The following is a 19,350-nucleotide window of genomic DNA, read 5'->3' on the forward strand; positions in this document are numbered from 1 at the left end:
TTCGGCTCCCGTGCGTTTTCCCTCCAAAAAACTTAGTTTTTTCCTCCTTTTTCCAGGGAGGCAGGCGTGGCTTGTGTGTGTGTGTGTGTGTGTGTGTGTGTGTGTGTGTGTGTGTGTGTGTGTGTGTCCCCGTCCTTGCAGGCGGGCCCCTTTCGACAGCCGGCCGTTTTCCCTCCAAAAAACTTAGTATATACACCTTTTCTTTCTTTTTTTCGGCAGGCAGGCAGGTGTGTGTGTGTCCCCGTCCCTCCCGAGAGAGCGCTGCCCCTTGCCTCTGCCCGCAGGTGCCGACGGTCCGCTTTCGCTTGCAGCTCACTCGGCACGGCTGCTGCTGGTGGGAGGGGCCTAAGCTAAGGAGGCCGGCCGGCTGGCGCCCCCCGCGGCTGCGGTCGTTGTCGGGCCGTTGACAGGAGATCAAAGAGCAGGGCCCCCGCCCGGGACTGGCGGGCAGGCAGGCGAGCAAGCAGGCAGGCAAGAGAGGGGGAGAGCGGAGTCCGGGCGGCCGGCAGCCGCGTGCGGACCGGGCTCCAGAGGCGTCGGCCTGCGCCGCTGCGCGCCAGCCGGACGCCCGCGCGCCCGCCCAAGGCCGGCGTCGGGCATCGCTTCTCGGCCTTTTGGCTAAGATCAAGTGTAGTATCTGTTCTTATCAGTTTAATATCTGATACGTCCCCCATCGGGGGACCACATATTAAACGGATTTTTGGAACAGGGAGCTGGATCAGGAGCTTGCTCCGTCCTCTCCACGCATCGGCCCGGTATTGCAGCGCCTCCGGGAACGGTGCACTACCTTCTCTCAGCGGTGAAAAGACAGACGTAGCTAGCAAGCAAGCGAGGTGGACCGGAGCTCCTTCCTCTCCGGTCTCGTCTCTCGTCCATCTGTGTGTCTCTGTGTCTCTCTCTCTCCCCCTCCCCGTTCCCGTGCTCCCTCCGTGCACTTTCCCGCGCCTCGACTCTCTCGGCAAGCAGGCCGGCCCCCTTTTCGGCTCCCGTGCGTTTTCCCTCCAAAAAACTTAGTTTTTTCCTCCTTTTTCCAGGGAGGCAGGCGTGGCTTGTGTGTGTGTGTGTGTGTGTGTGTGTGTGTGTGTGTGTGTGTGTGTGTGTGTCCCCGTCCTTGCAGGCGGGCCCCTTTCGACAGCCGGCCGTTTTCCCTCCAAAAAACTTAGTATATACACCTTTTCTTTCTTTTTTTCGGCAGGCAGGCAGGTGTGTGTGTGTCCCCGTCCCTCCCGAGAGAGCGCTGCCCCTTGCCTCTGCCCGCAGGTGCCGACGGTCCGCTTTCGCTTGCAGCTCACTCGGCACGGCTGCTGCTGGTGGGAGGGGCCTAAGCTAAGGAGGCCGGCCGGCTGGCGCCCCCCGCGGCTGCGGTCGTTGTCGGGCCGTTGACAGGAGATCAAAGAGCAGGGCCCCCGCCCGGGACTGGCGGGCAGGCAGGCGAGCAAGCAGGCAGGCAAGAGAGGGGGAGAGCGGAGTCCGGGCGGCCGGCAGCCGCGTGCGGACCGGGCTCCAGAGGCGTCGGCCTGCGCCGCTGCGCGCCAGCCGGACGCCCGCGCGCCCGCCCAAGGCCGGCGTCGGGCATCGCTTCTCGGCCTTTTGGCTAAGATCAAGTGTAGTATCTGTTCTTATCAGTTTAATATCTGATACGTCCCCCATCGGGGGACCACATATTAAACGGATTTTTGGAACAGGGAGCTGGATCAGGAGCTTGCTCCGTCCTCTCCACGCATCGGCCCGGTATTGCAGCGCCTCCGGGAACGGTGCACTACCTTCTCTCAGCGGTGAAAAGACAGACGTAGCTAGCAAGCAAGCGAGGTGGACCGGAGCTCCTTCCTCTCCGGTCTCGTCTCTCGTCCATCTGTGTGTCTCTGTGTCTCTCTCTCTCCCCCTCCCCGTTCCCGTGCTCCCTCCGTGCACTTTCCCGCGCCTCGACTCTCTCGGCAAGCAGGCCGGCCCCCTTTTCGGCTCCCGTGCGTTTTCCCTCCAAAAAACTTAGTTTTTTCCTCCTTTTTCCAGGGAGGCAGGCGTGGCTTGTGTGTGTGTGTGTGTGTGTGTGTGTGTGTGTGTGTGTGTGTGTGTGTGTGTCCCCGTCCTTGCAGGCGGGCCCCTTTCGACAGCCGGCCGTTTTCCCTCCAAAAAACTTAGTATATACACCTTTTCTTTCTTTTTTTCGGCAGGCAGGCAGGTGTGTGTGTGTCCCCGTCCCTCCCGAGAGAGCGCTGCCCCTTGCCTCTGCCCGCAGGTGCCGACGGTCCGCTTTCGCTTGCAGCTCACTCGGCACGGCTGCTGCTGGTGGGAGGGGCCTAAGCTAAGGAGGCCGGCCGGCTGGCGCCCCCCGCGGCTGCGGTCGTTGTCGGGCCGTTGACAGGAGATCAAAGAGCAGGGCCCCCGCCCGGGACTGGCGGGCAGGCAGGCGAGCAAGCAGGCAGGCAAGAGAGGGGGAGAGCGGAGTCCGGGCGGCCGGCAGCCGCGTGCGGACCGGGCTCCAGAGGCGTCGGCCTGCGCCGCTGCGCGCCAGCCGGACGCCCGCGCGCCCGCCCAAGGCCGGCGTCGGGCATCGCTTCTCGGCCTTTTGGCTAAGATCAAGTGTAGTATCTGTTCTTATCAGTTTAATATCTGATACGTCCCCCATCGGGGGACCACATATTAAACGGATTTTTGGAACAGGGAGCTGGATCAGGAGCTTGCTCCGTCCTCTCCACGCATCGGCCCGGTATTGCAGCGCCTCCGGGAACGGTGCACTACCTTCTCTCAGCGGTGAAAAGACAGACGTAGCTAGCAAGCAAGCGAGGTGGACCGGAGCTCCTTCCTCTCCGGTCTCGTCTCTCGTCCATCTGTGTGTCTCTGTGTCTCTCTCTCTCCCCCTCCCCGTTCCCGTGCTCCCTCCGTGCACTTTCCCGCGCCTCGACTCTCTCGGCAAGCAGGCCGGCCCCCTTTTCGGCTCCCGTGCGTTTTCCCTCCAAAAAACTTAGTTTTTTCCTCCTTTTTCCAGGGAGGCAGGCGTGGCTTGTGTGTGTGTGTGTGTGTGTGTGTGTGTGTGTGTGTGTGTGTGTGTGTGTGTGTCCCCGTCCTTGCAGGCGGGCCCCTTTCGACAGCCGGCCGTTTTCCCTCCAAAAAACTTAGTATATACACCTTTTCTTTCTTTTTTTCGGCAGGCAGGCAGGTGTGTGTGTGTCCCCGTCCCTCCCGAGAGAGCGCTGCCCCTTGCCTCTGCCCGCAGGTGCCGACGGTCCGCTTTCGCTTGCAGCTCACTCGGCACGGCTGCTGCTGGTGGGAGGGGCCTAAGCTAAGGAGGCCGGCCGGCTGGCGCCCCCCGCGGCTGCGGTCGTTGTCGGGCCGTTGACAGGAGATCAAAGAGCAGGGCCCCCGCCCGGGACTGGCGGGCAGGCAGGCGAGCAAGCAGGCAGGCAAGAGAGGGGGAGAGCGGAGTCCGGGCGGCCGGCAGCCGCGTGCGGACCGGGCTCCAGAGGCGTCGGCCTGCGCCGCTGCGCGCCAGCCGGACGCCCGCGCGCCCGCCCAAGGCCGGCGTCGGGCATCGCTTCTCGGCCTTTTGGCTAAGATCAAGTGTAGTATCTGTTCTTATCAGTTTAATATCTGATACGTCCCCCATCGGGGGACCACATATTAAACGGATTTTTGGAACAGGGAGCTGGATCAGGAGCTTGCTCCGTCCTCTCCACGCATCGGCCCGGTATTGCAGCGCCTCCGGGAACGGTGCACTACCTTCTCTCAGCGGTGAAAAGACAGACGTAGCTAGCAAGCAAGCGAGGTGGACCGGAGCTCCTTCCTCTCCGGTCTCGTCTCTCGTCCATCTGTGTGTCTCTGTGTCTCTCTCTCTCCCCCTCCCCGTTCCCGTGCTCCCTCCGTGCACTTTCCCGCGCCTCGACTCTCTCGGCAAGCAGGCCGGCCCCCTTTTCGGCTCCCGTGCGTTTTCCCTCCAAAAAACTTAGTTTTTTCCTCCTTTTTCCAGGGAGGCAGGCGTGGCTTGTGTGTGTGTGTGTGTGTGTGTGTGTGTGTGTGTGTGTGTGTGTGTGTGTCCCCGTCCTTGCAGGCGGGCCCCTTTCGACAGCCGGCCGTTTTCCCTCCAAAAAACTTAGTATATACACCTTTTCTTTCTTTTTTTCGGCAGGCAGGCAGGTGTGTGTGTGTCCCCGTCCCTCCCGAGAGAGCGCTGCCCCTTGCCTCTGCCCGCAGGTGCCGACGGTCCGCTTTCGCTTGCAGCTCACTCGGCACGGCTGCTGCTGGTGGGAGGGGCCTAAGCTAAGGAGGCCGGCCGGCTGGCGCCCCCCGCGGCTGCGGTCGTTGTCGGGCCGTTGACAGGAGATCAAAGAGCAGGGCCCCCGCCCGGGACTGGCGGGCAGGCAGGCGAGCAAGCAGGCAGGCAAGAGAGGGGGAGAGCGGAGTCCGGGCGGCCGGCAGCCGCGTGCGGACCGGGCTCCAGAGGCGTCGGCCTGCGCCGCTGCGCGCCAGCCGGACGCCCGCGCGCCCGCCCAAGGCCGGCGTCGGGCATCGCTTCTCGGCCTTTTGGCTAAGATCAAGTGTAGTATCTGTTCTTATCAGTTTAATATCTGATACGTCCCCCATCGGGGGACCACATATTAAACGGATTTTTGGAACAGGGAGCTGGATCAGGAGCTTGCTCCGTCCTCTCCACGCATCGGCCCGGTATTGCAGCGCCTCCGGGAACGGTGCACTACCTTCTCTCAGCGGTGAAAAGACAGACGTAGCTAGCAAGCAAGCGAGGTGGACCGGAGCTCCTTCCTCTCCGGTCTCGTCTCTCGTCCATCTGTGTGTCTCTGTGTCTCTCTCTCTCCCCCTCCCCGTTCCCGTGCTCCCTCCGTGCACTTTCCCGCGCCTCGACTCTCTCGGCAAGCAGGCCGGCCCCCTTTTCGGCTCCCGTGCGTTTTCCCTCCAAAAAACTTAGTTTTTTCCTCCTTTTTCCAGGGAGGCAGGCGTGGCTTGTGTGTGTGTGTGTGTGTGTGTGTGTGTGTGTGTGTGTGTGTGTGTGTGTGTCCCCGTCCTTGCAGGCGGGCCCCTTTCGACAGCCGGCCGTTTTCCCTCCAAAAAACTTAGTATATACACCTTTTCTTTCTTTTTTTCGGCAGGCAGGCAGGTGTGTGTGTGTCCCCGTCCCTCCCGAGAGAGCGCTGCCCCTTGCCTCTGCCCGCAGGTGCCGACGGTCCGCTTTCGCTTGCAGCTCACTCGGCACGGCTGCTGCTGGTGGGAGGGGCCTAAGCTAAGGAGGCCGGCCGGCTGGCGCCCCCCGCGGCTGCGGTCGTTGTCGGGCCGTTGACAGGAGATCAAAGAGCAGGGCCCCCGCCCGGGACTGGCGGGCAGGCAGGCGAGCAAGCAGGCAGGCAAGAGAGGGGGAGAGCGGAGTCCGGGCGGCCGGCAGCCGCGTGCGGACCGGGCTCCAGAGGCGTCGGCCTGCGCCGCTGCGCGCCAGCCGGACGCCCGCGCGCCCGCCCAAGGCCGGCGTCGGGCATCGCTTCTCGGCCTTTTGGCTAAGATCAAGTGTAGTATCTGTTCTTATCAGTTTAATATCTGATACGTCCCCCATCGGGGGACCACATATTAAACGGATTTTTGGAACAGGGAGCTGGATCAGGAGCTTGCTCCGTCCTCTCCACGCATCGGCCCGGTATTGCAGCGCCTCCGGGAACGGTGCACTACCTTCTCTCAGCGGTGAAAAGACAGACGTAGCTAGCAAGCAAGCGAGGTGGACCGGAGCTCCTTCCTCTCCGGTCTCGTCTCTCGTCCATCTGTGTGTCTCTGTGTCTCTCTCTCTCCCCCTCCCCGTTCCCGTGCTCCCTCCGTGCACTTTCCCGCGCCTCGACTCTCTCGGCAAGCAGGCCGGCCCCCTTTTCGGCTCCCGTGCGTTTTCCCTCCAAAAAACTTAGTTTTTTCCTCCTTTTTCCAGGGAGGCAGGCGTGGCTTGTGTGTGTGTGTGTGTGTGTGTGTGTGTGTGTGTGTGTGTGTGTGTGTCCCCGTCCTTGCAGGCGGGCCCCTTTCGACAGCCGGCCGTTTTCCCTCCAAAAAACTTAGTATATACACCTTTTCTTTCTTTTTTTCGGCAGGCAGGCAGGTGTGTGTGTGTCCCCGTCCCTCCCGAGAGAGCGCTGCCCCTTGCCTCTGCCCGCAGGTGCCGACGGTCCGCTTTCGCTTGCAGCTCACTCGGCACGGCTGCTGCTGGTGGGAGGGGCCTAAGCTAAGGAGGCCGGCCGGCTGGCGCCCCCCGCGGCTGCGGTCGTTGTCGGGCCGTTGACAGGAGATCAAAGAGCAGGGCCCCCGCCCGGGACTGGCGGGCAGGCAGGCGAGCAAGCAGGCAGGCAAGAGAGGGGGAGAGCGGAGTCCGGGCGGCCGGCAGCCGCGTGCGGACCGGGCTCCAGAGGCGTCGGCCTGCGCCGCTGCGCGCCAGCCGGACGCCCGCGCGCCCGCCCAAGGCCGGCGTCGGGCATCGCTTCTCGGCCTTTTGGCTAAGATCAAGTGTAGTATCTGTTCTTATCAGTTTAATATCTGATACGTCCCCCATCGGGGGACCACATATTAAACGGATTTTTGGAACAGGGAGCTGGATCAGGAGCTTGCTCCGTCCTCTCCACGCATCGGCCCGGTATTGCAGCGCCTCCGGGAACGGTGCACTACCTTCTCTCAGCGGTGAAAAGACAGACGTAGCTAGCAAGCAAGCGAGGTGGACCGGAGCTCCTTCCTCTCCGGTCTCGTCTCTCGTCCATCTGTGTGTCTCTGTGTCTCTCTCTCTCCCCCTCCCCGTTCCCGTGCTCCCTCCGTGCACTTTCCCGCGCCTCGACTCTCTCGGCAAGCAGGCCGGCCCCCTTTTCGGCTCCCGTGCGTTTTCCCTCCAAAAAACTTAGTTTTTTCCTCCTTTTTCCAGGGAGGCAGGCGTGGCTTGTGTGTGTGTGTGTGTGTGTGTGTGTGTGTGTGTGTGTGTGTGTGTGTGTGTCCCCGTCCTTGCAGGCGGGCCCCTTTCGACAGCCGGCCGTTTTCCCTCCAAAAAACTTAGTATATACACCTTTTCTTTCTTTTTTTCGGCAGGCAGGCAGGTGTGTGTGTGTCCCCGTCCCTCCCGAGAGAGCGCTGCCCCTTGCCTCTGCCCGCAGGTGCCGACGGTCCGCTTTCGCTTGCAGCTCACTCGGCACGGCTGCTGCTGGTGGGAGGGGCCTAAGCTAAGGAGGCCGGCCGGCTGGCGCCCCCCGCGGCTGCGGTCGTTGTCGGGCCGTTGACAGGAGATCAAAGAGCAGGGCCCCCGCCCGGGACTGGCGGGCAGGCAGGCGAGCAAGCAGGCAGGCAAGAGAGGGGGAGAGCGGAGTCCGGGCGGCCGGCAGCCGCGTGCGGACCGGGCTCCAGAGGCGTCGGCCTGCGCCGCTGCGCGCCAGCCGGACGCCCGCGCGCCCGCCCAAGGCCGGCGTCGGGCATCGCTTCTCGGCCTTTTGGCTAAGATCAAGTGTAGTATCTGTTCTTATCAGTTTAATATCTGATACGTCCCCCATCGGGGGACCACATATTAAACGGATTTTTGGAACAGGGAGCTGGATCAGGAGCTTGCTCCGTCCTCTCCACGCATCGGCCCGGTATTGCAGCGCCTCCGGGAACGGTGCACTACCTTCTCTCAGCGGTGAAAAGACAGACGTAGCTAGCAAGCAAGCGAGGTGGACCGGAGCTCCTTCCTCTCCGGTCTCGTCTCTCGTCCATCTGTGTGTCTCTGTGTCTCTCTCTCTCCCCCTCCCCGTTCCCGTGCTCCCTCCGTGCACTTTCCCGCGCCTCGACTCTCTCGGCAAGCAGGCCGGCCCCCTTTTCGGCTCCCGTGCGTTTTCCCTCCAAAAAACTTAGTTTTTTCCTCCTTTTTCCAGGGAGGCAGGCGTGGCTTGTGTGTGTGTGTGTGTGTGTGTGTGTGTGTGTGTGTGTGTGTGTGTGTGTGTGTCCCCGTCCTTGCAGGCGGGCCCCTTTCGACAGCCGGCCGTTTTCCCTCCAAAAAACTTAGTATATACACCTTTTCTTTCTTTTTTTCGGCAGGCAGGCAGGTGTGTGTGTGTCCCCGTCCCTCCCGAGAGAGCGCTGCCCCTTGCCTCTGCCCGCAGGTGCCGACGGTCCGCTTTCGCTTGCAGCTCACTCGGCACGGCTGCTGCTGGTGGGAGGGGCCTAAGCTAAGGAGGCCGGCCGGCTGGCGCCCCCCGCGGCTGCGGTCGTTGTCGGGCCGTTGACAGGAGATCAAAGAGCAGGGCCCCCGCCCGGGACTGGCGGGCAGGCAGGCGAGCAAGCAGGCAGGCAAGAGAGGGGGAGAGCGGAGTCCGGGCGGCCGGCAGCCGCGTGCGGACCGGGCTCCAGAGGCGTCGGCCTGCGCCGCTGCGCGCCAGCCGGACGCCCGCGCGCCCGCCCAAGGCCGGCGTCGGGCATCGCTTCTCGGCCTTTTGGCTAAGATCAAGGTTTAAGCCGGCAAGCCCGCAATTCCGAGGTCTTAGTCCAGGGGGTCGGGAAGGCGACGGGAGGAGCGGACGAGGAGCGGACGAGGAGCGGACGAGGAGCTGGCGAGGAGCTGACGAGGAGTTGGAGTTGCTGTGTATCCGGGCCGGAGGACTGCTGCGTGAGGGGAGCGTTGGAGGCAGACGAGTCGGAGGATACCGGGTTGACGGATTCCTGTTCCTGGGAAGGCGGCGATGGGCGAGCGGAGTGGCGGAATGGTGGCGGGAGACCCTCGGTCCCGGGAGGGACGAATGAGGGACTCTGTGCGGTTTGTGCTGCGGGATTTGGAGGTCGGACGGACCTTTTTGGATCGAGCGGTGTTTGCACGTCGGATTTTGGTGGAGACTTTTTCTTTGAAGGTGGAGGATGTTTTATGTTTCCAGGACTTTGTGGGGAAAGGTACAGTGGATCTGACTTTGGCATCGGCTGTGATTTGTCGGAAGGTTTGGGAGAAGGCATTGGCAATCAAGGATTGTGAACCGCTGAATGTTTTTTATTTGGAGCCGCTGTTTGAAAGGGAGTTGAGGCCATTGCAAGTGCATGTGTTCGACCCCTTTGTGCCGGAGGAAGAGGTGCGATTCTTTTTGAAGCGGTTTGTTGATGTACAGGGTCCGGGACATAAAGTTTTTGATGCAGGCGGCTATTGGAACTGCAGGCGGAGGTACTTAGTCCGCTTCCGGGCCAGTGCGGGGCTGGGGGGGGCCGTGGTGCATCCGCCAGCAAATTTTATGATTGGTGCGAGTCGTGGGTATCTGTTTTACCCGGGTCAGCCAGGTGGCTGTCGGAGGTGTGGTAAGGAGGGGCATGTGGTTGCAACTTGTCCATGTATAATATGTAGAAGGTGTGGGGAGGAGGGGCATGTGGGGGCAAACTGTAAGAAAGAGCCTGTGTGTAATCTATGTGGCGAGAAGGGGCACATGTATAATCGGTGTTCGGGAAAGGTTCGAACATATGCACAGGCTGCATCAGCGGGGCCAGTGCCTTCGAGGGCGCAGCCGGGGACGGACAAGCAGGATACAGTCAGGGTTGCAGGAACATCGAGGGACGAGGAGGTGACTGGTCGGGTTGAGGGTTTGGGGAGTGACGATATGGATATCGTGCCAGAAACTGTGGGGACACCGGGAGAGGAGCTGGGAGAGGGGAGTCTGTCGCAGACTTTGGCGATGGTTGTGGGTTTGGCGGAGGCTTCTGGGGGGAAGGTTCAGGAGGATGAAGGGAAGGTGGGAGAAGGGTCTAAAGGTTTAGTGGAAGGGGTTTCATGGGCAGAAGTAATGTCTGCGGAAGAAGGAAGGAAGGAGGCGCAGGAGATAAGAGCAAAGCGGAAGTCGAAGAGGAAGCCGGAGGGGGAGGAACAACGGAGTAAGGCTAAGGGGGGTAGGATGAGTGTTGGTGACCCCAACCCCTTTGAGGTGTTGGCTGTGGAGGATTCGGAGGAGGACGGTGAGATGGAATGTTCGGGCAGGGAGACGCCAGGTCAGGCAAAGGTGGGGGATGCGACAGGGCAGACGAGTAGTGATGGGATTGGTAAGGGATCACTAGGAGCAGAGAGTAGTGAAGGGGCAGTAGAGACACCCGGGGAGGGTGGATCTGGAGTAGTTCGGGACACGAGGCAAGGGAGGGAGGCTAGGGCTATAGAATTCCAGAAGGTGTTAGGCCGTTGGGCCATACCACGGGTAGATCGTATTCAATGGTCTAAGGGGAAGGAGACTCCGTGGGACAGGGATGTAGATGAGGGGTGTAGTGCTGACGTTTGGACAGTACCCTGTAGATTGGATTGTAATGTTCGTGACGAGGGCATTATAGCGGAATTGCATTCCCGGGAGAGGTTTTATGACTCTCTAAAGTTCGAATATCAACTTGAGGGGTCTCGGGTGACGGCAGTGAGGGTGTCAGGAGATAGGGCGATAGAGTGTGCTAGGGCGTTGAATGAACTTCATGCAGCTTTGAAAAGGAGGAAAGAGCGGATGAAGGGGGGAAAGGGTGCGGAGGGGACGGGATGATTTGCATGAAGGGCGGGATTATGGATATGAGGGAAGGAGCATTCTGGTGTCAGTTTGTGGAAGGGTATGGGTAGAGACGTATTTTGGACTGTGGGCGAGGGCCGAAGGATGTTATTGTTTTGTTATGTATGTCTTGGGGGGTTTGACGTGGGTGGGGTGTGGTATGATATGAGGATATGCTGTGCGGGATGGTTAGTTTGTGTTACCCTGGGTGGAGGTATGGGTTTGTTATGGGGGGTTTGGTTTGTGGGATGGTTTGTTTCGTTTGTACATTTGTGGTTGTGTTGTTTATGGTTGGTGAAGATTGTTGAATGTTTGACCTTTATGAACTGTTTTTCAATAAAAAAAAAAAAAAAAAAAAAATCTGTTCTTATCAGTTTAATATCTGATACGTCCCCCATCGGGGGACCACATATTAAACGGATTTTTGGAACAGGGAGCTGGATCAGGAGCTTGCTCCGTCCTCTCCACGCATCGGCCCGGTATTGCAGCGCCTCCGGGAACGGTGCACTACCTTCTCTCAGCGGTGAAAAGACAGACGTAGCTAGCAAGCAAGCGAGGTGGACCGGAGCTCCTTCCTCTCCGGTCTCGTCTCTCGTCCATCTGTGTGTCTCTGTGTCTCTCTCTCTCCCCCTCCCCGTTCCCGTGCTCCCTCCGTGCACTTTCCCGCGCCTCGACTCTCTCGGCAAGCAGGCCGGCCCCCTTTTCGGCTCCCGTGCGTTTTCCCTCCAAAAAACTTAGTTTTTTCCTCCTTTTTCCAGGGAGGCAGGCGTGGCTTGTGTGTGTGTGTGTGTGTGTGTGTGTGTGTGTGTGTGTGTGTGTGTGTGTGTGTGTGTCCCCGTCCTTGCAGGCGGGCCCCTTTCGACAGCCGGCCGTTTTCCCTCCAAAAAACTTAGTATATACACCTTTTCTTTCTTTTTTTCGGCAGGCAGGCAGGTGTGTGTGTGTCCCCGTCCCTCCCGAGAGAGCGCTGCCCCTTGCCTCTGCCCGCAGGTGCCGACGGTCCGCTTTCGCTTGCAGCTCACTCGGCACGGCTGCTGCTGGTGGGAGGGGCCTAAGCTAAGGAGGCCGGCCGGCTGGCGCCCCCCGCGGCTGCGGTCGTTGTCGGGCCGTTGACAGGAGATCAAAGAGCAGGGCCCCCGCCCGGGACTGGCGGGCAGGCAGGCGAGCAAGCAGGCAGGCAAGAGAGGGGGAGAGCGGAGTCCGGGCGGCCGGCAGCCGCGTGCGGACCGGGCTCCAGAGGCGTCGGCCTGCGCCGCTGCGCGCCAGCCGGACGCCCGCGCGCCCGCCCAAGGCCGGCGTCGGGCATCGCTTCTCGGCCTTTTGGCTAAGATCAAGTGTAGTATCTGTTCTTATCAGTTTAATATCTGATACGTCCCCCATCGGGGGACCACATATTAAACGGATTTTTGGAACAGGGAGCTGGATCAGGAGCTTGCTCCGTCCTCTCCACGCATCGGCCCGGTATTGCAGCGCCTCCGGGAACGGTGCACTACCTTCTCTCAGCGGTGAAAAGACAGACGTAGCTAGCAAGCAAGCGAGGTGGACCGGAGCTCCTTCCTCTCCGGTCTCGTCTCTCGTCCATCTGTGTGTCTCTGTGTCTCTCTCTCTCCCCCTCCCCGTTCCCGTGCTCCCTCCGTGCACTTTCCCGCGCCTCGACTCTCTCGGCAAGCAGGCCGGCCCCCTTTTCGGCTCCCGTGCGTTTTCCCTCCAAAAAACTTAGTTTTTTCCTCCTTTTTCCAGGGAGGCAGGCGTGGCTTGTGTGTGTGTGTGTGTGTGTGTGTGTGTGTGTGTGTGTGTGTGTGTGTGTGTGTGTGTGTGTCCCCGTCCTTGCAGGCGGGCCCCTTTCGACAGCCGGCCGTTTTCCCTCCAAAAAACTTAGTATATACACCTTTTCTTTCTTTTTTTCGGCAGGCAGGCAGGTGTGTGTGTGTCCCCGTCCCTCCCGAGAGAGCGCTGCCCCTTGCCTCTGCCCGCAGGTGCCGACGGTCCGCTTTCGCTTGCAGCTCACTCGGCACGGCTGCTGCTGGTGGGAGGGGCCTAAGCTAAGGAGGCCGGCCGGCTGGCGCCCCCCGCGGCTGCGGTCGTTGTCGGGCCGTTGACAGGAGATCAAAGAGCAGGGCCCCCGCCCGGGACTGGCGGGCAGGCAGGCGAGCAAGCAGGCAGGCAAGAGAGGGGGAGAGCGGAGTCCGGGCGGCCGGCAGCCGCGTGCGGACCGGGCTCCAGAGGCGTCGGCCTGCGCCGCTGCGCGCCAGCCGGACGCCCGCGCGCCCGCCCAAGGCCGGCGTCGGGCATCGCTTCTCGGCCTTTTGGCTAAGATCAAGTGTAGAATCTGTTCTTATCAGTTTAATATCTGATACGTCCCCCATCGGGGGACCACATATTAAACGGATTTTTGGAACAGGGAGCTGGATCAGGAGCTTGCTCCGTCCTCTCCACGCATCGGCCCGGTATTGCAGCGCCTCCGGGAACGGTGCACTACCTTCTCTCAGCGGTGAAAAGACAGACGTAGCTAGCAAGCAAGCGAGGTGGACCGGAGCTCCTTCCTCTCCGGTCTCGTCTCTCGTCCATCTGTGTGTCTCTGTGTCTCTCTCTCTCCCCCTCCCCGTTCCCGTGCTCCCTCCGTGCACTTTCCCGCGCCTCGACTCTCTCGGCAAGCAGGCCGGCCCCCTTTTCGGCTCCCGTGCGTTTTCCCTCCAAAAAACTTAGTTTTTTCCTCCTTTTTCCAGGGAGGCAGGCGTGGCTTGTGTGTGTGTGTGTGTGTGTGTGTGTGTGTGTGTGTGTGTGTGTGTGTGTGTGTGTGTGTCCCCGTCCTTGCAGGCGGGCCCCTTTCGACAGCCGGCCGTTTTCCCTCCAAAAAACTTAGTATATACACCTTTTCTTTCTTTTTTTCGGCAGGCAGGCAGGTGTGTGTGTGTCCCCGTCCCTCCCGAGAGAGCGCTGCCCCTTGCCTCTGCCCGCAGGTGCCGACGGTCCGCTTTCGCTTGCAGCTCACTCGGCACGGCTGCTGCTGGTGGGAGGGGCCTAAGCTAAGGAGGCCGGCCGGCTGGCGCCCCCCGCGGCTGCGGTCGTTGTCGGGCCGTTGACAGGAGATCAAAGAGCAGGGCCCCCGCCCGGGACTGGCGGGCAGGCAGGCGAGCAAGCAGGCAGGCAAGAGAGGGGGAGAGCGGAGTCCGGGCGGCCGGCAGCCGCGTGCGGACCGGGCTCCAGAGGCGTCGGCCTGCGCCGCTGCGCGCCAGCCGGACGCCCGCGCGCCCGCCCAAGGCCGGCGTCGGGCATCGCTTCTCGGCCTTTTGGCTAAGATCAAGTGTAGTATCTGTTCTTATCAGTTTAATATCTGATACGTCCCCCATCGGGGGACCACATATTAAACGGATTTTTGGAACAGGGAGCTGGATCAGGAGCTTGCTCCGTCCTCTCCACGCATCGGCCCGGTATTGCAGCGCCTCCGGGAACGGTGCACTACCTTCTCTCAGCGGTGAAAAGACAGACGTAGCTAGCAAGCAAGCGAGGTGGACCGGAGCTCCTTCCTCTCCGGTCTCGTCTCTCGTCCATCTGTGTGTCTCTGTGTCTCTCTCTCTCCCCCTCCCCGTTCCCGTGCTCCCTCCGTGCACTTTCCCGCGCCTCGACTCTCTCGGCAAGCAGGCCGGCCCCCTTTTCGGCTCCCGTGCGTTTTCCCTCCAAAAAACTTAGTTTTTTCCTCCTTTTTCCAGGGAGGCAGGCGTGGCTTGTGTGTGTGTGTGTGTGTGTGTGTGTGTGTGTGTGTGTGTGTGTGTGTGTGTCCCCGTCCTTGCAGGCGGGCCCCTTTCGACAGCCGGCCGTTTTCCCTCCAAAAAACTTAGTATATACACCTTTTCTTTCTTTTTTTCGGCAGGCAGGCAGGTGTGTGTGTGTCCCCGTCCCTCCCGAGAGAGCGCTGCCCCTTGCCTCTGCCCGCAGGTGCCGACGGTCCGCTTTCGCTTGCAGCTCACTCGGCACGGCTGCTGCTGGTGGGAGGGGCCTAAGCTAAGGAGGCCGGCCGGCTGGCGCCCCCCGCGGCTGCGGTCGTTGTCGGGCCGTTGACAGGAGATCAAAGAGCAGGGCCCCCGCCCGGGACTGGCGGGCAGGCAGGCGAGCAAGCAGGCAGGCAAGAGAGGGGGAGAGCGGAGTCCGGGCGGCCGGCAGCCGCGTGCGGACCGGGCTCCAGAGGCGTCGGCCTGCGCCGCTGCGCGCCAGCCGGACGCCCGCGCGCCCGCCCAAGGCCGGCGTCGGGCATCGCTTCTCGGCCTTTTGGCTAAGATCAAGTGTAGTATCTGTTCTTATCAGTTTAATATCTGATACGTCCCCCATCGGGGGACCACATATTAAACGGATTTTTGGAACAGGGAGCTGGATCAGGAGCTTGCTCCGTCCTCTCCACGCATCGGCCCGGTATTGCAGCGCCTCCGGGAACGGTGCACTACCTTCTCTCAGCGGTGAAAAGACAGACGTAGCTAGCAAGCAAGCGAGGTGGACCGGAGCTCCTTCCTCTCCGGTCTCGTCTCTCGTCCATCTGTGTGTCTCTGTGTCTCTCTCTCTCCCCCTCCCCGTTCCCGTGCTCCCTCCGTGCACTTTCCCGCGCCTCGACTCTCTCGGCAAGCAGGCCGGCCCCCTTTTCGGCTCCCGTGCGTTTTCCCTCCAAAAAACTTAGTTTTTTCCTCCTTTTTCCAGGGAGGCAGGCGTGGCTTGTGTGTGTGTGTGTGTGTGTGTGTGTGTGTGTGTGTGTGTGTGTGTGTGTGTGTGTGTCCCCGTCCTTGCAGGCGGGCCCCTTTCGACAGCCGGCCGTTTTCCCTCCAAAAAACTTAGTATATACACCTTTTCTTTCTTTTTTTCGGCAGGCAGGCAGGTGTGTGTGTGTCCCCGTCCCTCCCGAGAGAGCGCTGCCCCTTGCCTCTGCCCGCAGGTGCCGACGGTCCGCTTTCGCTTGCAGCTCACTCGGCACGGCTGCTGCTGGTGGGAGGGGCCTAAGCTAAGGAGGCCGGCCGGCTGGCGCCCCCCGCGGCTGCGGTCGTTGTCGGGCCGTTGACAGGAGATCAAAGAGCAGGGCCCCCGCCCGGGACTGGCGGGCAGGCAGGCGAGCAAGCAGGCAGGCAAGAGAGGGGGAGAGCGGAGTCCGGGCGGCCGGCAGCCGCGTGCGGACCGGGCTCCAGAGGCGTCGGCCTGCGCCGCTGCGCGCCAGCCGGACGCCCGCGCGCCCGCCCAAGGCCGGCGTCGGGCATCGCTTCTCGGCCTTTTGGCTAAGATCAAGTGTAGTATCTGTTCTTATCAGTTTAATATCTGATACGTCCCCCATCGGGGGACCACATATTAAACGGATTTTTGGAACAGGGAGCTGGATCAGGAGCTTGCTCCGTCCTCTCCACGCATCGGCCCGGTATTGCAGCGCCTCCGGGAACGGTGCACTACCTTCTCTCAGCGGTGAAAAGACAGACGTAGCTAGCAAGCAAGCGAGGTGGACCGGAGCTCCTTCCTCTCCGGTCTCGTCTCTCGTCCATCTGTGTGTCTCTGTGTCTCTCTCTCTCCCCCTCCCCGTTCCCGTGCTCCCTCCGTGCACTTTCCCGCGCCTCGACTCTCTCGGCAAGCAGGCCGGCCCCCTTTTCGGCTCCCGTGCGTTTTCCCTCCAAAAAACTTAGTTTTTTCCTCCTTTTTCCAGGGAGGCAGGCGTGGCTTGTGTGTGTGTGTGTGTGTGTGTGTGTGTGTGTGTGTGTGTGTGTGTGTGTGTGTGTCCCCGTCCTTGCAGGCGGGCCCCTTTCGACAGCCGGCCGTTTTCCCTCCAAAAAACTTAGTATATACACCTTTTCTTTCTTTTTTTCGGCAGGCAGGCAGGTGTGTGTGTGTCCCCGTCCCTCCCGAGAGAGCGCTGCCCCTTGCCTCTGCCCGCAGGTGCCGACGGTCCGCTTTCGCTTGCAGCTCACTCGGCACGGCTGCTGCTGGTGGGAGGGGCCTAAGCTAAGGAGGCCGGCCGGCTGGCGCCCCCCGCGGCTGCGGTCGTTGTCGGGCCGTTGACAGGAGATCAAAGAGCAGGGCCCCCGCCCGGGACTGGCGGGCAGGCAGGCGAGCAAGCAGGCAGGCAAGAGAGGGGGAGAGCGGAGTCCGGGCGGCCGGCAGCCGCGTGCGGACCGGGCTCCAGAGGCGTCGGCCTGCGCCGCTGCGCGCCAGCCGGACGCCCGCGCGCCCGCCCAAGGCCGGCGTCGGGCATCGCTTCTCGGCCTTTTGGCTAAGATCAAGTGTAGTATCTGTTCTTATCAGTTTAATATCTGATACGTCCCCCATCGGGGGACCACATATTAAACGGATTTTTGGAACAGGGAGCTGGATCAGGAGCTTGCTCCGTCCTCTCCACGCATCGGCCCGGTATTGCAGCGCCTCCGGGAACGGTGCACTACCTTCTCTCAGCGGTGAAAAGACAGACGTAGCTAGCAAGCAAGCGAGGTGGACCGGAGCTCCTTCCTCTCCGGTCTCGTCTCTCGTCCATCTGTGTGTCTCTGTGTCTCTCTCTCTCCCCCTCCCCGTTCCCGTGCTCCCTCCGTGCACTTTCCCGCGCCTCGACTCTCTCGGCAAGCAGGCCGGCCCCCTTTTCGGCTCCCGTGCGTTTTCCCTCCAAAAAACTTAGTTTTTTCCTCCTTTTTCCAGGGAGGCAGGCGTGGCTTGTGTGTGTGTGTGTGTGTGTGTGTGTGTGTGTGTGTGTGTGTGTGTGTGTGTGTGTCCCCGTCCTTGCAGGCGGGCCCCTTTCGACAGCCGGCCGTTTTCCCTCCAAAAAACTTAGTATATACACCTTTTCTTTCTTTTTTTCGGCAGGCAGGCAGGTGTGTGTGTGTCCCCGTCCCTCCCGAGAGAGCGCTGCCCCTTGCCTCTGCCCGCAGGTGCCGACGGTCCGCTTTCGCTTGCAGCTCACTCGGCACGGCTGCTGCTGGTGGGAGGGGCCTAAGCTAAGGAGGCCGGCCGGCTGGCGCCCCCCGCGGCTGCGGTCGTTGTCGGGCCGTTGACAGGAGATCAAAGAGCAGGGCCCCCGCCCGGGACTGGCGGGCAGGCAGGCGAGCAAGCAGGCAGGCAAGAGAGGGGGAGAGCGGAGTCCGGGCGGCCGGCAGCCGCGTGCGGACCGGGCTCCAGAGGCGTCGGCCTGCGCCGCTGCGCGCCAGCCGGACGCCCGCGCGCCCGCCCAAGGCCGGCGTCGGGCATCGCTTCTCGGCCTTTTGGCTAAGATCAAGTGTAGTATCTGTTCTTATCAGTTTAATATCTGATACGTCCCCCATCGGGGGACCACATATTAAACGGATTTTTGGAACAGGGAGCTGGATCAGGAGCTTGCTCCGTCCTCTCCACGCATCGGCCCGGTATTGCAGCGCCTCCGGGAACGGTGCACTACCTTCTCTCAGCGGTGAAAAGACAGACGTAGCTAGCAAGCAAGCGAGGTGGACCGGAGCTCCTTCCTCTCCGGTCTCGTCTCTCGTCCATCTGTGTGTCTCTGTGTCTCTCTCTCTCCCCCTCCCCGTTCCCGTGCTCCCTCCGTGCACTTTCCCGCGCCTCGACTCTCTCGGCAAGCAGGCCGGCCCCCTTTTCGGCTCCCGTGCGTTTTCCCTCCAAAAAACTTAGTTTTTTCCTCCTTTTTCCAGGGAGGCAGGCGTGGCTTGTGTGTGTGTGTGTGTGTGTGTGTGTGTGTGTGTGTGTGTGTGTGTGTGTGTGTGTGTGTCCCCGTCCTTGCAGGCGGGCCCCTTTCGACAGCCGGCCGTTTTCCCTCCAAAAAACTTAGTATATACACCTTTTCTTTCTTTTTTTCGGCAGGCAGGCAGGTGTGTGTGTGTCCCCGTCCCTCCCGAGAGAGCGCTGCCCCTTGCCTCTGCCCGCAGGTGCCGACGGTCCGCTTTCGCTTGCAGCTCACTCGGCACGGCTGCTGCTGGTGGGAGGGGCCTAAGCTAAGGAGGCCGGCCGGCTGGCGCCCCCCGCGGCTGCGGTCGTTGTCGGGCCGTTGACAGGAGATCAAAGAGCAGGGCCCCCGCCCGGGACTGGCGGGCAGGCAGGCGAGCAAGCAGGCAGGCAAGAGAGGGGGAGAGCGGAGTCCGGGCGGCCGGCAGCCGCGTGCGGACCGGGCTCCAGAGGCGTCGGCCTGCGCCGCTGCGCGCCAGCCGGACGCCCGCGCGCCCGCCCAAGGCCGGCGTCGGGCATCGCTTCTCGGCCTTTTGGCTAAGATCAAGTGTAGTATCTGTTCTTATCAGTTTAATATCTGATACGTCCCCCATCGGGGGACCACATATTAAACGGATTTTTGGAACAGGGAGCTGGATCAGGAGCTTGCTCCGTCCTCTCCACGCATCGGCCCGGTATTGCAGCGCCTCCGGGAACGGTGCACTACCTTCTCTCAGCGGTGAAAAGACAGACGTAGCTAGCAAGCAAGCGAGGTGGACCGGAGCTCCTTCCTCTCCGGTCTCGTCTCTCGTCCATCTGTGTGTCTCTGTGTCTCTCTCTCTCCCCCTCCCCGTTCCCGTGCTCCCTCCGTGCACTTTCCCGCGCCTCGACTCTCTCGGCAAGCAGGCCGGCCCCCTTTTCGGCTCCCGTGCGTTTTCCCTCCAAAAAACTTAGTTTTTTCCTCCTTTTTCCAGGGAGGCAGGCGTGGCTTGTGTGTGTGTGTGTGTGTGTGTGTGTGTGTGTGTGTGTGTGTGTGTGTGTGTGTGTCCCCGTCCTTGCAGGCGGGCCCCTTTCGACAGCCGGCCGTTTTCCCTCCAAAAAACTTAGTATATACACCTTTTCTTTCTTTTTTTCGGCAGGCAGGCAGGTGTGTGTGTGTCCCCGTCCCTCCCGAGAGAGCGCTGCCCCTTGCCTCTGCCCGCAGGTGCCGACGGTCCGCTTTCGCTTGCAGCTCACT

The 19,350-nt window shown here is 61.6% G+C and overlaps 17 non-coding genes across 17 annotated transcripts; all 17 read left to right on the plus strand.

The window, feature by feature from the left end:
- The first annotated feature begins 598 nt into the window (after positions 1-598).
- LOC148805872 (U2 spliceosomal RNA) lies at positions 599-789 on the plus strand. Its single transcript, XR_016089955.1, has one exon. It is a non-coding gene; the product is annotated as a U2 spliceosomal RNA (small nuclear RNA).
- A 785-nt stretch (positions 790-1,574) lies between these two features.
- On the plus strand, positions 1,575-1,765 carry LOC148805873 (U2 spliceosomal RNA). Its single transcript, XR_016089956.1, has one exon. It is a non-coding gene; the product is annotated as a U2 spliceosomal RNA (small nuclear RNA).
- Positions 1,766-2,550: 785 nt separating this feature from the next.
- LOC148805874 (U2 spliceosomal RNA) lies at positions 2,551-2,741 on the plus strand. The gene has a single exon (XR_016089957.1). It is a non-coding gene; the product is annotated as a U2 spliceosomal RNA (small nuclear RNA).
- A 787-nt stretch (positions 2,742-3,528) lies between these two features.
- LOC148805875 (U2 spliceosomal RNA) lies at positions 3,529-3,719 on the plus strand. Its single transcript, XR_016089958.1, has one exon. It is a non-coding gene; the product is annotated as a U2 spliceosomal RNA (small nuclear RNA).
- A 783-nt stretch (positions 3,720-4,502) lies between these two features.
- LOC148805876 (U2 spliceosomal RNA) lies at positions 4,503-4,693 on the plus strand. The gene has a single exon (XR_016089959.1). It is a non-coding gene; the product is annotated as a U2 spliceosomal RNA (small nuclear RNA).
- Positions 4,694-5,478: 785 nt separating this feature from the next.
- On the plus strand, positions 5,479-5,669 carry LOC148805877 (U2 spliceosomal RNA). Its single transcript, XR_016089960.1, has one exon. It is a non-coding gene; the product is annotated as a U2 spliceosomal RNA (small nuclear RNA).
- Positions 5,670-6,450: 781 nt separating this feature from the next.
- LOC148805878 (U2 spliceosomal RNA) lies at positions 6,451-6,641 on the plus strand. The gene has a single exon (XR_016089961.1). It is a non-coding gene; the product is annotated as a U2 spliceosomal RNA (small nuclear RNA).
- A 785-nt stretch (positions 6,642-7,426) lies between these two features.
- Positions 7,427-7,617, plus strand: LOC148805879 (U2 spliceosomal RNA). The gene has a single exon (XR_016089963.1). It is a non-coding gene; the product is annotated as a U2 spliceosomal RNA (small nuclear RNA).
- A 3,183-nt stretch (positions 7,618-10,800) lies between these two features.
- LOC148805880 (U2 spliceosomal RNA) lies at positions 10,801-10,988 on the plus strand. The gene has a single exon (XR_016089921.1). It is a non-coding gene; the product is annotated as a U2 spliceosomal RNA (small nuclear RNA).
- A 791-nt stretch (positions 10,989-11,779) lies between these two features.
- Positions 11,780-11,970, plus strand: LOC148805881 (U2 spliceosomal RNA). The gene has a single exon (XR_016089964.1). It is a non-coding gene; the product is annotated as a U2 spliceosomal RNA (small nuclear RNA).
- A 795-nt stretch (positions 11,971-12,765) lies between these two features.
- On the plus strand, positions 12,766-12,956 carry LOC148805882 (U2 spliceosomal RNA). The gene has a single exon (XR_016089910.1). It is a non-coding gene; the product is annotated as a U2 spliceosomal RNA (small nuclear RNA).
- Positions 12,957-13,749: 793 nt separating this feature from the next.
- Positions 13,750-13,940, plus strand: LOC148805883 (U2 spliceosomal RNA). The gene has a single exon (XR_016089965.1). It is a non-coding gene; the product is annotated as a U2 spliceosomal RNA (small nuclear RNA).
- Positions 13,941-14,725: 785 nt separating this feature from the next.
- Positions 14,726-14,916, plus strand: LOC148805884 (U2 spliceosomal RNA). The gene has a single exon (XR_016089966.1). It is a non-coding gene; the product is annotated as a U2 spliceosomal RNA (small nuclear RNA).
- A 791-nt stretch (positions 14,917-15,707) lies between these two features.
- On the plus strand, positions 15,708-15,898 carry LOC148805885 (U2 spliceosomal RNA). The gene has a single exon (XR_016089967.1). It is a non-coding gene; the product is annotated as a U2 spliceosomal RNA (small nuclear RNA).
- Positions 15,899-16,687: 789 nt separating this feature from the next.
- On the plus strand, positions 16,688-16,878 carry LOC148805886 (U2 spliceosomal RNA). The gene has a single exon (XR_016089852.1). It is a non-coding gene; the product is annotated as a U2 spliceosomal RNA (small nuclear RNA).
- Positions 16,879-17,667: 789 nt separating this feature from the next.
- On the plus strand, positions 17,668-17,858 carry LOC148805887 (U2 spliceosomal RNA). Its single transcript, XR_016089853.1, has one exon. It is a non-coding gene; the product is annotated as a U2 spliceosomal RNA (small nuclear RNA).
- Positions 17,859-18,651: 793 nt separating this feature from the next.
- Positions 18,652-18,842, plus strand: LOC148805888 (U2 spliceosomal RNA). Its single transcript, XR_016089854.1, has one exon. It is a non-coding gene; the product is annotated as a U2 spliceosomal RNA (small nuclear RNA).
- The last annotated feature ends 508 nt before the right edge of the window (positions 18,843-19,350 follow it).

The sequence above is a fragment of the Atractosteus spatula genome, unplaced genomic scaffold (genome assembly GCF_055471065.1).
Source record: "Atractosteus spatula isolate fAtrSpa1 unplaced genomic scaffold, fAtrSpa1.hap1 Scaffold_65, whole genome shotgun sequence".
Classification (NCBI taxonomy): Eukaryota; Metazoa; Chordata; class Actinopteri; order Semionotiformes; family Lepisosteidae; genus Atractosteus; species Atractosteus spatula.